This window comes from Lutzomyia longipalpis, chromosome 4, assembly GCF_024334085.1.
Source record: "Lutzomyia longipalpis isolate SR_M1_2022 chromosome 4, ASM2433408v1".
NCBI classification, from domain to species: domain Eukaryota; kingdom Metazoa; phylum Arthropoda; class Insecta; order Diptera; family Psychodidae; genus Lutzomyia; species Lutzomyia longipalpis.
The window spans coordinates 8,679,100-8,695,904 of NC_074710.1; positions in this window are offsets into that span (position 1 = coordinate 8,679,100).

The window sequence follows — 16,805 nt, forward strand, 5'->3', positions numbered from 1 at the left end:
CAAGTTCAGAGTTCTTTTTTTTCGTTGAAATTTTCCTTAATTTTCTGAAAAATCATCTAAAAAGTTTAATTATTGAAAGAGAAAATTTTTATCCTGGAATTTATTTGTTTGAAACAATATTTTTGAAAAATCTCAACTATTTTACATAAACTGTGTACCTGAAGAAAGAATTAAATGTTTCCAAAATGTTTAAAAAATTCACCAGGGCATGAATTCTATAAGAGTGAAAAACTCCCGCTTCAGCGTATTAAAAGAAAACTGAAAACCGGGAAAATCTCACGGGAGTTTATCACGGGTGCTTTTTTTCTTATAAAATCAAGCTCCCGTGCAGTTTTCCTCATTTTTCCACTCTTTACACTCTTTTAGAGAACGCAGCTCCAGGACAGGATTTTTCTTCTCTTTTATTCGAATAAATTTCTCGATTTTTAACAAAACAAATTTTCCTTAAAACAACCTAAAATTTTTTCACATCAAATGTTATTCTGTGTGTAAAGTTTTTTTCTCTTAAAATCGTTTCTGGGAAATGTTTTTTTTTGTTCCATTTTGCAGATGTTTTTTTTTCGGAGAGCTCTATCGTCTTCACACCCTCGGAGATTAAATCTTGAATTTAATCGACCTCATCAAGATGATTCAAATGCGGAAAATCGTGAAAAGGATATATGAGGAAGACATTTGATAATCTCCTTGTACGATCTATTGAACTAACCTCCGTCCCAAGGAAATCTAGAAGAATTCTCGTGTCCCCAAAACACTGGACCTTCTCATAAATTTCGCTGACGAGTTACCCCAAAGTCCTATTGCCTCAGTCCATTTCCTAGCACTCAAATTGACTCTCCAGCAATGCGTCGAGGATGGCAAAGGATGGAACATTGTAGAAATACTTGGGTGGGGTTCTCTGTTCGTTTTTTTTCAGCTTTCAAGGATGGGTAATAATAGTAGAACAATGATGGCAAAAATCATGGTGAGTAATCGCAGCGCTGAAAGGGTTTGCTGCGGAGAGTGATCTCCTCGGCTGATATGCAAATTGTTTTATTAGATGGAGATGGTTGAAAATTCTCCCAACTCAATGGGAATGAGGGGGGTTGTAATGGGAATTTCCATCTCTGATTTTTCCCTTTTCACATCCCAAGAAAAACTTTTCCCGCAACTTTCACCCAGACATTTTCAAATCACACTGCTGCAAAATTCTATGGCCGTTAACCGCAAAGGGTACATTTTTCCAACGCCCTACCATCGCTCCCTCCCCCGTAAATGGAGATGAGCAAAAATTTGTGAAAAGGATTGAAGAAATCCAATGGGAACTTTTAATCATATTTCTTTAATTGGCAAAATGACTTTTCCACTTGAGGGAGAAAATTCTGAAGAAAATTTTTCCCAAGAAAGTGCGCCTGTGAGAGAATTTTCTCCCTACGCATTTCTTTGGGAAGTTTTTGATGTGATTAAAAATGCGTGGAAGTTGATGAAGAGATGGAATTAAATTGATTGCGTAGAACGTTGAGAAATTCTTTTGACATCCTTTTTTATTCTCGATGATTCTTGTGAGAAAATCCTTGATTTTTCTTTGAATAGAAAGGAAAATTTATGATTTTTTTAAGAACATGGAAAACGATTTTTTTTACAATTAAAAATAATAAATTTTTGCCCATTTCAAACATTCCTAATTAATTTCGGAAATATCCACAATTTTCACTAAATATTATTACTTCTTAATATTTTTAAGAGACCTAAAAATATCCTCAAACTTTAAAAATTCACTTACTAAAGGAATGATATTTTGCTAAAAATGAGAGAAGTTCTTGGGGCAGATTTTCCATTTGTAACTCACTTCAGAAAGACGTTGAAGCTTTTAACTTTCCGAACAAGTGTTGAATTTTATTTTCTTCACCTGTCGCAGTTAAAGATTTAAAATCTCTCCAGAAGTATTGAAAATTTATTGGCAAAAACGAGAATAAAAAGAATTCTTCTTTTTGTGCAAAAGAATTAGCACAAAGAACTCCAATTTCTAGAAATATTCTCTTTCCTAAACCCCCTTGAAATATCCAATAAATATTTCTTTGTTGGGTATTTCAGATGTATTAAAATTGACTTTAATTATTGCCAGGAAAATGAACGAAGTATTAATATTTTTGAGAGGAAATTTCCATAAAACATGAAACGTTTTGTATTTAAAGTCATTCCTATCACATACCTCAATAATACTCAAATTTCCGCCTACAACAATTAATTCCAAACTGTATGGAGCGTTCCATGGCTTTTACACATTTCATAATTAACCAGGGTGTAGAATGGAAAATCTTTACTTATTCATTTTAAGCACACCCATTGGGCAAGGTTCCAGCAGGTGAAAATCATAACCCGAATGGAGTTAAAGCGCCACTCAACATCTTCTCCACATAAATGCGTTGTATATTGCGCTGTTATAAAAGTAATTGAAATGATGATGTTATTCCGGACGATGGGGATATTAATTTTGAAAGAAAATTTCGCAGAAAAAAAATTAAGGAAACTAATTTAAAAACTTTTATGCTCTATAATGAAAATATCCACTTAAATGTTCCTTGCTGAGAACTCAAGTTTTACTGCTTTTTTTCCTACTTATATAAGAAACTTTCAGGCTGAAGGGTAAAAAAAATTTGGGATAAGTTTGAGCTCTACAGTCACTAATTGAATCATTAAAATATGTTGCGGCTATTTCTTTGCAGTTTATTCTTTCCATATAATTTTTCCTTCATGCACCATTTGCAACCAATTGAAATTTCTCTTTTGGTTGTTTAATGAATAAAAATTATTTGGAAAATTGCTTTGTTATTTTGATGAAATATTGTTAGAAAATCAGCAAGACTTAATTAATTTAGACCTCCTTGACCATTTGTGAGAAATGATGCCTTTAGTAAATACATTTCGCTCCAGTAGGAGTGACCTAAATTAAACAACAATCAGAAAATGATCCAGGGGAAGCAAAAAAATTTCATTTCTTCCAACGAGACAGCAAAGAGTGGGGCTATAAGTCCTTTCAAAATATTTTCTTCTATATAATTTTCTTAGACAATCTTTCCATTTTTCGTTGAAAAATGTGATATTTAGAACTTTTTCTTAACGAATTTTGGACTTTATTTAATTTACCCCAATCTTCAATTTTTGTACGTTATTTCTCAATTTAAAATAAAATGGAGGCGCCTGGTTAAACTTGGCGTCTCCACTGTAATCTCTAATTTTCTTTCAACAACACCATCCCCTTTTAACCGGCTTCTTATTCATTTTTAACCGAAAAAAATCTGGATTTTTCTTATTACCAATTATCAGCCCCTTCTTGAGGGACTGCTCCCACTAATAACTTTCATTTGCAAATGAATATTCGATGGAAAACACAAAAGTTTAAATTGCAATATAATGAAGGGGATAAGAAATTATGATTTTGCCCCATCCACCATGGCGAGAATACTGCTCCAGCGGCAAACATTAAAATATTCCATCTATTTTCACGAACTGATGGTTGCGGGAGAAATTGAGAAAGTCTGCACTGTGTGAAAGATTTTCCCTACTTTGTGTGGTGGATGCTCTGCTACAGAAAGGAGAAATTAATAATTCCCCATTTCACCATTCAATCTTGCATGGTTGCTCCATGAGAAATTATTCATGGCAAATGTGTTGTGGATGAATAATTCAGCAACTGTTAAACTCAAATAACTTCTCTCATCCCCCTTCCTTGGAATGGCAGCGTGGGTGGGACGTTTCTGCAAAGAAAAGTGCCTTTCGCTATGACGATTGTAGTAATGGCATTAAATGATACATGGTGACACCACCCTTAAAATGAGAGGGTGGAATGGCGGAAAATATCAAAATTGATGATTATTTAATTTTCCACGGGGCCATCATGCCATTCCCCACGCATTTGTGCCGCGAAGTTTAATTTATGCCTCATTTGAGGATTCAATTTAACCCTAAAATTCCGGAGAAGGGGGTGGATGGCAAAAGCCACCAATTAGTGATGCGTTTGACACTATTTGATCAGACTTCACCATCAACGACCGCATGTGGAAATGCTACTGAAATACCCCAGCGGGAGGATGGGTGGGTGGTCTAATTAAAAACCCACCCTCCTCACCCTACTAACCAGATACAGTATGAGATTGAATTGGTATTAATGCTTTTGCAGAAGAGGTTCAACAAGCTGGGGTTTACCATGTACTGCACAAGACTAAAGGCGATGTTCTAGCTAATTTATGATGATTCTATTAAGAATTTTCACTTCCTCCATCGATTTGTGACCTATTTTACTTCATAAAGAAGAAAGAAAGTTCAATTTAAACATAAAAATCTTTTAAATTGAGCTTAAACATTCTGCCCCTCTTCGCAAACTCACTGTCTTTCGTTTTTGAATATCCTAAGGGTGGAATTGGGAAGAATTTTAAAGCTTCGGAATTGTCACGAGTTGCATCCTTGTATAATAAAATAAATTTCAAGACAAAAAAACATTCTAGAATAAAAAAAGTGAACCAGGAAAATTCAGAAGAAAATCTCAGAAGAACAAAAAAGTCCTCTGGGTGTCGTTCATTAAAGATTTATTCAAAGAGGGTTGCACACAGGCATGACATTTTCCTCCCTCAATTCACTGTAAAATTAATTTTATTTCCAACCCTCTTTAGACTTTTTTTTGTTGGCTTTTTTCTTCGTTAGATTCATCCCCTTTTTGGGTACAATGTATCGATGAAGTGGGTGGGAATTTTTGGGGGTGAACAATCGATTCGCGATAAGAATGGCTCAGTGATGGAGTTGAGAAATTAAATTAGAACGCAAAGGGTATATTGTGAAAGGCTCTGCAGGCTGTGATTTTTCTGTCTTCATCAATTAGTCAGCACCCCCTTTCATTTTCCACGCATATACTTACATTTGGCGGGGATGGGGTGAAAGAGCACCCAGAGGGGGTTTTTCCTTTAAAAACTCCTTCCACCCCTTGCGTATAAGGATGTAAGTCACACACACATTAAATTTACCCAAATACCGGGTGGGGGACTTTTATGTTTTTTAGGAAACAAAAAGCACGCCAGGAAGTTTTGTTCGGGTGCAGGAAGTGAACGAAAAAAAAGGTCGGGAAAGTCAGTGTTGAACGCGCGAGGGTGGCTTCATTAAACTGTTATGAAAACATACGCGCGCAGAGTTATGGAAGAGATTTCAATTAATGATTTAATACCGAAGAAAAGCAACATTGGCGCAGAATTAGCACCGTCTGTTCCATGAGCATCCGTGGAAGGAAACTCCGCAGCTTAAGGAGGAAGATGGGAGGAGGCATTTCACTGGATGGTGTGTGTTGGTTGTTAATGTTTGAAGCCCAAGAAGTGCAGTGAGATGGGGGAAAGTTCATGTCAAAGTTAAACTTACACTTAAATTTTCTCTTTTTTTCCTTTCCCACCACGCTGGGACAAATGCCAGGAGTTGTGACGACACTGGCGACACTCAATACCCGAAACCTTCCATTTTTGCTTCACACCTGGTCGAATGATGAAGAGAGGACGCTCTTTGGGAAAGCAGTGAAAGGCATTTTTTTGCCATTCGCAGACCAATTGCAAAGAGTGGAAATTTTCTGAACAAAAGGCAAACAATTTCTCAGCTGTGTGAGGGTGGAAAATACATTCCCATCCATTTGGTGTGTCATGAATTTATTCCAAGGTGGAACAGGTGTTGGGAATTCCTCCGACAGTGCTCAAAAACTACGAGAAAACTCCACTAAAAACTTCCATTTCAATCGCACCCGCTCCTACACTGCCACCCCTGAATTAAATCGCACATCATGATGGTATGAAGGGAAAATCATTGCGCCAATTTTCCGCATCTACACCAGTTGGAAAATTGTTTTGAAACCCATAAGTGTGCGGGCGTTTGAGAGGAATGTTCAGAAAGTTCTCAAGTTGAGGAGCTAAAATACACACACAAAGTGGTTTTCATTGACCTTTTATGTTTTCCTGAATGAAGTATCTCCTTTTACTACATACCATACTGTACTCATAAGTACATAAGTACATATGTATATGTAACAGTTTGCCGTGAAATTTAAATTTCTCAGGAATTAATAAAAAAAATTGAGAATATATTAACTTTTTCCAGGAATTCTAAAAATTTCTTTAATTTTCTTTAAATCAAGGGATGAAATTAGTACTATAGCCAGTTTAAGTTTCCTAAATTAGACCTTAAGTTTTCTTAAACCAGGCTTTTGTTTTTTAAGCTAGGTCTCAGTTTTTGTAAAATCCTAAAGATTAGTCCTCTTAAGTCAAATTAAAGTTTTTTTTCAAACAAAATTTAGTTTTTTAAGCTAGGCCAAATTTTTTTAGGCTGGGTCAAAATTTAAAAGCCTAAATAAGGCCTAATATTTTAAAGCTTCATTTAAGATTTTTAAGCTAGGTCAAACTCTTTGGGTTAGGTAAAAGTTTTCTTAATCTAGGATTTTGTTTTTTAAGGTAGGCCTCAGTTTTTATTTATATAGGCCTCTAAGGTCAAATTAAAGTTTTTTTTTTTAAACAAAATATGTTTTTTAAACTAGGCCAAAAATTTTTTAGTCCAGGTAAAAATTCAAAACCCTAAATTAGGCCTAAATTTTTTAAAGTTTGATTTAAGATTTTTAGGCTAAGCCAAACTCTTTAGGTTAGGTATAAGTTTTCTTAAACCAGGCTGATGTTGTTTTAAATCTAAATCTCAGTTTCCGAACACAAGCTCTATTTTCTTAAACTTAGCTTAAGCTTTTGTAAAGTAAGGCTTTCAAGGTTTTAAGGTTTATCTGGCTGAATGCATTTTTCTATTATTATTTACGCAAAATTGATGCGCGAAGACGATCAAGTGCATTTTAGATCGTTTTCGGGTTTTGTAATTTTTAAATACTTTTATTGAGAAACTATCCAAAATTGCATTCATTCTCGATTCACCGTGGTCTAACCTTAAAATTAATTTCAATTACTTTGCTTAATTATATTGCGTTTTTTGTCGCTTTTTTGCGTTTTCTTTGCATTTTTTCCGTTTTTTTTTGCATTTTCCTGGTTTCAGATTCAGCTCAGTTATATTTTTAGTTTTTCACCCATTTCTCAAAAAATTTCATTTTATTTTAAAATTATAAGATCGTTACTTCTTTAAAGTTCTCTAACCTCTTATATTAATATCAATTAATAGCAGTACCTCCTTGTGAGAATAAGATGCGCTTAATTCAATCTTCAATTCAATACTTGTAAAGTATGTTAAGCATAAAACAAGAGGAAGTACGCGCATATCCGCAAGAAAGCTTCGAATGTGAGAAATGCAATTCTTAAGAGGATTTTGAGTGCACAAGAAATGCTGAAACTGCCACATTGCGTTTTACTTTATTAAGTGAGTAATGAGAAATTTCAGCTATATTTTCACATTTTCCCAAGGAGTGCGCAAAAGGAGCTTTTTGAATACAAGAAGCTTGAGAACGTAGACGGAAATTTTCGAAGAAGTTATATACCATGAAAACATCTCGACAATAGCGATTAATTCACTTGAGAAAATTATATATACATACAATTTCCGGAATTTGCACACACAGGGTCCACACAAAAAAGCTTCCCGGGGAAGAAAGGAGGTTTTTTTTTGTGAGAGAGAAGGAATTCATTGGAAAATTATGGGAATTTTAATTGAAGAGATGGAGGAAAAAAGTGTTTCCCACCCAGTTCTTGTTGGGAGGCATCAAAAAAAATTCCCATGCTGTACAAGAGTATAAATATTTATATTTAAAAGGGATTTTCCAGCGTGTGGAGGAAAACGACCACAGCAATTTTCTTCATTCCCGCACTTTGTTGCCACTTGGGGCGAATATGTGCGGGCCACGCTGGAAATGCAAGAAAATGGGGGCGGGGGGTTACTGATGGGAAAAAAAACAAGCAAGAGAAGAAATTTCTTAAGCAGCTTTTATTTTCTTTTGAATTTTTTACGCTGCAAATTTCTCCCATTAGTGATAAGGATGCTGGAAGTGAGATGAAAATGTGCCCGAGGGCTGGTGCCATTCTCAAGGGTTTGTTCTTAGGGTGTTTTTTTTCTCGAAGACATTGAGTATATAGGAGAATTATGTCAATTGCAGGATGATTTTGTCTTTCGTTTCTACGAAGGAATAAAAATTAAACATAAGCAAAGAAATTCTTCTCTGGAAAAAGTTTTAATTCAAATAGCTTCTGAGCACTAATTCCGATAAATTCAATAATTCTTTCTTGAGAAAGATTCTCATTAAGAACACGCTTTTCCTCTAGCTGTGAGAAGAACTTATGGAGCTTCTCGAGAAAACGGAAGACTGTGTGCCAATACGAGGAGATTATTGCATTTTTTTTATCACGATTCTGTGTCCATCTTCCAGAGACAGAGAAATTGATTTACGATTCCATTGAGATTAAAAGAATTCTCCTCTTGGGAGATGTGCTCTGCTCATCCAGACGTGCAAGTAGCAAAAGGGGATGAAACTTGCAATTAAGCACAGCAATACATACTGAACTACTTATATATTAAACGATTCCTTGTTCTCTTTAGTTGTTTAAATATCCTCCTCATTGTAGCTTGAGCTTCCTAAGAAAAGCTCTTTTTAATAAAAATTCATAAAAAAAAACTTTCTCTGGGAGTTTTGTTTTTAGAAATTAATTATTTTTAAAATAATTTAAACATTAATGGTTTGCGATGGACACATGGAAAATACTTGGTGTTGGCCACGAAGTGGAACACCAACTAATTCATAGTGCTATGTGTAAAAAAAAATACACACAAAAACGCACCGAGAACTTTTCTCAACCACATTTTCTATTAAAAACTCATTTTCCCAAAGCTCAGTGTGTAATTTTTTCCCCTCGCTCGCTTTTTCTCCCCTTTTGCGTCCTGCGAGGAAACAATTTGAAAACTTTAGTCATTTCACATTTATAAGGACTTTTATTTTTATTCGTGACAACGAGAAAATCACAGACGTAAATCCTCTTGGATCTTGATTACATTGTCATGGAATGTTGGTTGGATGGGATTTAAAGTTTTTCCATGGTTTTCTCCCACAAAAGGTTATTTTTTTTGCAATTTATTTAGAAAGAGAAATCAGTTAATAAACGTGCTGGGATCGATTTTCCTGTGTTTGGGGGGAAATTAAAAGCTCCCCCAAGAGAGAAAAGCTCAAAGTTGGCTTTTTCACAATTTCAATTAATTTCCACCTCAGTCAATTTCATCCAATTTGTACACGAGCTGCCAACAAAAAAGTCTTCCAGCAAAAAGCTCTTTTCAATTTTTTAATTCAATTAGAAAATGTATAGAAGCTTTTTTCAGCACCATTTGATGGGATATGCTTCCTTTTTGGGTGCTTTTTTGATCTATTTAGCCCAGATGTATCATGTAAAAAAGCCACTCATAAAAAGAGGTCAATTTTAATTTTTTTTTGCAAAGTTTTTTAGCAGAAAAAAATGCATAAGCTCTGTTAAACTTTACCCCCATGCATAAAATTGCTCTAATTTAGTGTAGAAATGTCCTCGAATTTGTTTGGAAAATTTTGAAAACTTTGACCTATACCCCTTTAGTCAATGTTCCAGCATAAAGTCACAGTTGAGGGTGGCTGGTGTGTATGGGGGGGTCAGTATTTGTACTCTACGGAAGTTAAATTAATTAAGTTTACTCCCTTTACACATTACATGCAACCCAGAATGCACAGTTGCCCGTTCAATTAAGTGCTATGCCACTCTTTTGTGTGCTTGCAAATGTTTCGGTCACTCTCCATGAGTTATTTAACAGAGTTAAACAATCCACCCCCTAACACAGCGCCCACCCCTCCGCACCATGCAATGATGGAGCCATGGGGATGACGTGCAGTCGATATTGTCGTCTGATAAGACTTTGGAGTCTCTCTCTCGACTAAATTGAGTAATTTTCTCCATCACGTTGAGTCTAACAAGTGGGCGTCATATTTGATGTACATAATACCAGAAACCACCAACCCACCTCCTCTATGTGGCTGGAACCTTCTGTGTGTGTAGAGGTGTCCGAGGGAGACTCTTGAGGGTGCAAAGAAAATTGAGCTTCTCAATTTTTTTTTGCCCTTCACATCCACCCTCTATACCTTCAATGATCACGCAACGTACCGCCTTTTTTCGTAATGATTAAAATGAGTTGTAGTCCGGACTAACAACCTCCATTAACTTCATATTTGAACAGAATGCCCCTTCCCTTCGAAATCTCCCGAAGGGACTTTTCACCCCCAATTCCTTCCTGCACAGTACTTTTGGCTCCTAATGTGCGTGCAAGGAGCGATAAGTGATGATAAATTACGCGTAGCTTCGTCAACATTATCTTACACTTAATTAGGTATGTAAAGCAATATTCAGGGTGAGATGCTGCCGAAATCCCCCGTCGGTGTGGATAAATTGATGCTTCATCAACATTTTTTTCTCATTAACTATACATTTTATTCTTTTTGAGAGTATTTCTTGAAGAATATCGCAAAAATGAACAGATTTCTTTCAAATCTATAAGAAGTTTCTATGTTTTCAATGTATGTAATTTATTTTTCTATGTTTCTTTATATATAGAAATCTATTAGTATACACTAATTCGCTTCCAAATAGGGTCTTCCGACGTCTTCACAATCAGTCTAATCAAGTAAAAAGCAAAAAATCAGTTTAAAAGTATCAAAAAATATTTTTTCTCATCTTATTTTTTTTACATAGAATTCTATGTTTTGAGCAAAATATTATTTGACAAGTTCTATAAATAGATGAATATTTAAAAAAAACATTATTGATTAAATCCGTATTCTGTAGCATAGAAACATAGAAAAACATAGATTTTTTATATGTATGTACGATTGTATTTTATAATATTTTACTAATAAAATAATCTTAAAAAAATATTCACAATATTCGCTGAATAGTACAAATATTCTTTTATCTTTAATATTTTGCAGATTTTTGCTAATTATCAGATATTTAAAAAAAAATCGAAAAACATAGAATGGTAATTTATTACACTTTAAATTCAAACTAAAAATACCACAATAAATTACACGAATATTTTCCCACCTACATTCAACAGTTTCGTAGAAAATAAAGGGGGGGTACAAAAAATTTCTTCAGCCGCAAAAAACCCGGGCGTTGATAGAGTTCCAACGGGGTTGTTTCTTTCAATTTACCCCAACCCCGTACACCGTGAAAGGGGGTGCCGTGGTGAAAGAAACCCCAGAGAGAAACCCCTCGTCTGGAACGTCGTGCAATTTCCTGTGCCTCCCCCACACACGAAAAATTGTGTGTGTTTGTACTTTTTCGCATTCATGGTTGGGAAATAATGAAAAGTAATTTTTCACAAACGCAAATATAATTGTTCAAGTTTTTCTCGCTTTCGGAAGGGAAGCACACAGTGAATTTATTTTTTCCAACCCTGGGGCGCACTTTTCTTCAGTACAGCGTTATATTTTAATTATGGCACTCATTGGGGTGGAATATTGGGTGGAGAAATTGGGCAGACAAAAAAAATCTTTTTTTTGTAAGCTTTTACCAACTGTGGAGAACTCTGAGAAAACTCAGAGAAATAAATATTAAGAAGAGGCCTATCACAATATGCGAGCTTTTCTTGAGTTACTTTTCCTCTTGATTTTTTTCTTGAGCCAGGATCTCTTTTCATGGAGACTCTATCGTGAAGTCTGAGAGCTTTTTTGGGGTAGGCTACAGGAGCCCCCTGGCCATCGTCCAAACTCTGGCTGGACCCCAGCTACATAGGCGCCAACAATACTTTCCGGACTATTTCACAACGCAATTTTCCGCATTTTCCCTCTCGTGTGTTTCACACAATAGAGAAATTACAGCACAATAATTTATGTGCTGGGGCTTTTACTTTTTTTTTTTCACCGACGTCGTTGTGAAAATTCCATCCACACCGTTTTTTTGCAGCACAACAATTTCCTATACTTCCAATTTTGCTGTATTTATTGACATTTAATTAATTGTGCCGAAATTGTAATTCCTCTGGTGAATTCCATCGACACTCAATGGGGAAATTGCGAAAAAGGCCCATGGCACAATTTCCCAATATGAAATAGACCCTATAATTCACGCTTTTTTTCGCACTTCTCCCCCTCTCTGTACGCGTGGGTAATTTTATGATTTTTTTTTTCAGGGGTGCATAGCATATATTCATGCTAAAATGCTGATTTTTTGTGCTATCTAATTAAATTACCTGACAAAATGAAAATTTCACATTTGTGGTTGAGAAAATATCTCACAAGGGAGAAGATTGATTTGTTTTTCTACGTCGCTTTATTCTGTAATTTTTTTTGCTGAAAGATTTATTTATTTATTTAAAATTAGAGTGCCAATGGCTGATAATTAGTTGGTGTTCCACTTCGTGGCCAACACCAAGTATTGTAATCGTCGGAAAAACCGACCACCTCAGATCGGGCTCAAACTTGGTATGAGAACGTTTCAGACAACCCACATTCCAAAAATGGTGGTGGAAAAATTTTGTTCCGGCCGGCCTGCCGGCCGTCCTGCCGGCCGGCCTGCCGGCCGGTCGCCCAAACTTTGTCTTATATCTCGAGAACGGTAACAGATAGAGACTTCCGGTTTGAAGTTTTATATAGAAATGTGGGTGTAAAATTTCATTTTTTCGCATTTTCAAAATCCAAGATGGCCGCCGTCCGCCATTTTGAACTACTTTCAACCACTTCCCTTAGAGCTAGAGGTCTGAAATTTTACCATGTTGTAGGGCTCAGTGAGACGTTTTCATCGATAATTCATACTTGAAAATCGGTCAAGCGGTTTAGCAAATATGGCGGCCTAAAGCAAAAAGTGTTTTTTCGATATAACTCGAGAACGGCTTGACCGATTTTGACCATCTTGGTATCAAATGAAAGGTATTGCGAAACCCTACAATTGTTTAGAACATTTCAAGTTTCAAAAACATCCGCAAGAGGCGCTAAAATCAAAAACAAAAATTGCCTAACTTTAAGGGGCAATATCTCCGAATCCCCATTAGGCAAATCTTTTAAATTTTGATATGTTGTAGCCTGACTCAATATCTTTCACCAGTCCAAAAATGAAGAAAATCTATGTCGCCGTTTAGAAGATATAGCCATTTGAAAAATTCTTGAATTTGAAAAGTTCTAAGAGCCATATCTTCTGAACTGCTTGTCCGATATTGCTCAACTTGGTATCAAATTAAAGGTTTTGCAATTCTCTACAACTTTCTAGAACATTAGAAACATATAGAACCATTTCTTGAGGACAAAAAATGCGAAAAACTGTTTTAGTAAAACAAAAAGCCGCCATTTTGTGTTCTAGAGGTGACCTTGAAAAGTATCAAATTTTATCCCATATTCTAGCTTATTTTAAGACCTTTCCATAACTAGTCAAGAAATTTCTGTAGGTGTTATAGAACCAGAGATATGACCATTTTTTCGCATCAAATTACTGAATTTCACGAAAAAAAATCAACTTTGCCTACTAATTTTGCTCACAAATCGCATTACAACGCATAAACAAACTTTTACACGTTGTGGGACACCAACTCTTATAACTGGACGCGTTATGATTGACTTCCTATAAAATTATGATTTATTTGACTTTAAAAATTAATTTGTCTGAATTAGTTTTTTAAGGAGAATTTGTCTTAGAATATTAAAGTATTTTTTAAAAGTTAAATGAATATTCATTAGGGGAGACCGGGGCTAATAAAGTCACTTAAGGGTTTGGAAAAAGCCTAAAATATCATATTTCCAAGCTAGATAGAACAAAATGATCTGAGAAAGAGTTGTAGGGCAGTAAATTTTCTAAAGAAATGAGCTATACATTTCGCTTTATTTGTTTGGGAAATATGATATTTTGAGCATTTTCTAAACCCTTAAGTGACTTTTTTAACCCCGGTCTCCCCTACTTTCAAAAAAATAAACGATTCTGAATGATTAAACCAGCTCATTCTTCTAATGAAATTTTGGCAATTAAATGGAACATTTTCCTGTCGAAAGGAATAATTTTCTGAGAAAAAATTAGGCTCTCAGAACACATAAAACTTTATCTAAAGACTTTTCCATTTTTAATTGAGTTTCTTTTTTTTAGTGAATCCTCAACACAATGTAGACTACATGAAGAAAATTAAACAGAGAAAAACAAATCTGAATTTTACCTTCGAAAAAAGAATGCGCTCTCGTGTGCTCCACCACGCAATTAAGCCATAAAATTTGTTCTATGTCGTTAAACTCGGCATGGGGACTTTTGCAAGAGAGAATATTAAATGGAATAGCGCTGTTAAAGTACACAAATTTCTCCTAATGATTCACCCTAATTGTGCCACATGAGACAAATTAATAATAATGTGGAATTCTCTTTTTGGGCAAAAGCTCTCCTCACGTGTGTAGGTAAACTTTTGAGCTTTCAGAAGAAAAATTGAGGAGAAATTATTAAAAATGCAAAATACGTAGTTATTCTCCACGAACAAACAAATCATACTTTTTTCCCCAAAAGTATGCATTGCAAAATTATTTTCAGTTTAGGATTGAAGTTAGTTATGTGGAAAAATATTCACATTTAATCTTAACATCGCTTATAAATGTAGAAAATCCCATGAAAATTGCTTAATAACTCAGCAAGAGGAATTTTCACCCACACACACTCATTGGATGCCGAGGTGGTGATGGTGAAAACTCTCAAAAGTGAAAAAGCTCCCCCGGGAGGTTAATGTAAATTCTTTAGGGGGCAGAGAGAGAGCGAGAGATGGTCAAAAAAGCTCACAGGGATGATTCCAAATTAAAAAGCCATTAAGAGTGAGTAAAACTCGGTAATTGCATTTGCATGGTTCTCGGGAAAATTTTCGCACACCAAGAGAACGAAACTACGTACCTTTTGAGCCACCCCCACACCCTGTCAAAAAGTTCACTAGCCCGAACCAAGGGTTCGGGGGAAGTGGTTTGGTGTGAAAATTAATTAAAAGTGTCTGGGGCTTGGGAGTCAATGGTGCCTAAAAATGTGTGTTGAGTTGTTTAGGTGCACCTGTGACCAGGATTTGTGAACATGAGGCACGCACCCCGGGGTAAAATCTGCGTGTACAAGACCTGCAACAGGGGCCGTATGCCATCCGCACCCCCCCTCACAACAAACATACATAGCTGCTGGATTATGGCAGAGACACGAGTTATGGAGAGGAAAACTATAACATTGGAGTGTGTTCCACCACTCTGGGGAGTCTCTCTTTGAGTAATAAAATATCTAAGAAAACACTAAGCAACACCCCATTCTGAATAGAGTGACAACACCCTCCCTTCATTTATTCACACCTCCCCCCCCCTCATGCTTTTTCAGAAAGCTCCTTGATTTGAAACACAAGAGAGGGAGAGCCGGAAAGTGAGCACAAGGAATATAGAGGAGTTGATTTATAATTGATGGTAGTTGAGAGATTAAGAATTAACAAGAGATTTGCATTTAGATTGCATTTGGGAAATCAAAGAAGATTTTAATACTGATCCCCCTTAATATTGTGGTAAAACCCTACCAGTATTAGCTCTATATTTACTATTCTCAGTAAGACATATCTCTTAGAGATTAGTAACACTGAAAATAGCTCTAATTATTTCAATTCAAGAAATGAGAAATAAATTAAAATATCGAATTGAAAAGACAAAAATATACTTCCCGCCAAAAGGTGAGTAAAAAATTTTTTAAGCATTAAGTGAGAAAAATTGAGATTGTTTTAAAGTTAGAGGACAGGTGTAGCTGCCATTAAAATCAAAGGTTGTCGAAATCGGTCAACCACAGCATGAGTTATGTACAAAATTATACTTATTTACTATACGGGTTCACTAAACTGGCTTCCAATATCGAACCGCATTGATCGATTTTCAAAAATTTATTGAATTTGGGAAACAAAACTAACCTTTCTAACGATAAAATATTTTTAGGAGAATAAAAACAAACCCTTTCGGAAGCTTCGGTAGATTTCCTGCGTGTCAACCTTGATTAAAACAGTTTTATCCGGAGCTTTTGACGCCAATTAGCGCGTATTCTTCAACTCTCTTTAACGGACAAAGATTGTTGAATTTAAAGTTAAAAATTGTGAAAAATAATATAGAATAAAATTAAGTGAAAACCCTCTAGAACACCATAAAACAAAATAATTATAACGCGATCCATCAATTGACACATTGACCGCTGAAGAAGAGGCGCTAATTAGCGTCGAAAGCTCCGTAAAAAGCTGTTTTAATCATGGTAGATTGAGACGCAGGACATCTGGCGACGCTTCCGGGATGAATTATGGAAAAAAACTATTAACATAGTTTTTTTTTAAAATAAATTTCATCTTAAACCTTTATCTATAAATTGCGATGCAATCCCTTTTCTTCAACTCAGACTGTGTTAGTTATAAATTTCTATGAACTTTGTATTACTATTTGGCGTACTTTTGTTTGTGCTTGAGGGGTTAGAAAATACAGAGAGAGAGAGACAATCCTCTTGTTCCCACATAGGGACTTTGAAATCAACTTAGGGTGAGGTGCAACGTGTGTAGAATCTCATAAAGTTGATACCATAGCGTGATTTTAGTTTTATGTTTATGTTGTTTATGGCAAATGTGGAAAATTTTAGTGTCGTGGCTTTAATTTAAATATTTGATATTCCACCCCCTTTGCTGCAATTTCATTCTTCATTATTTATATCTTGACTTAATAACTCACTCAGAAATATGCACAAGAGAAAGAAATCCTACAGAGGGTGGCAATAAGATGGGCAACTAATATTTCCAACGAGGTTTTTTTTTAATCCAAGCATTTTCACTTGCTTTTCCACAAAACAAGGAGGAAATTGAGAGAAATT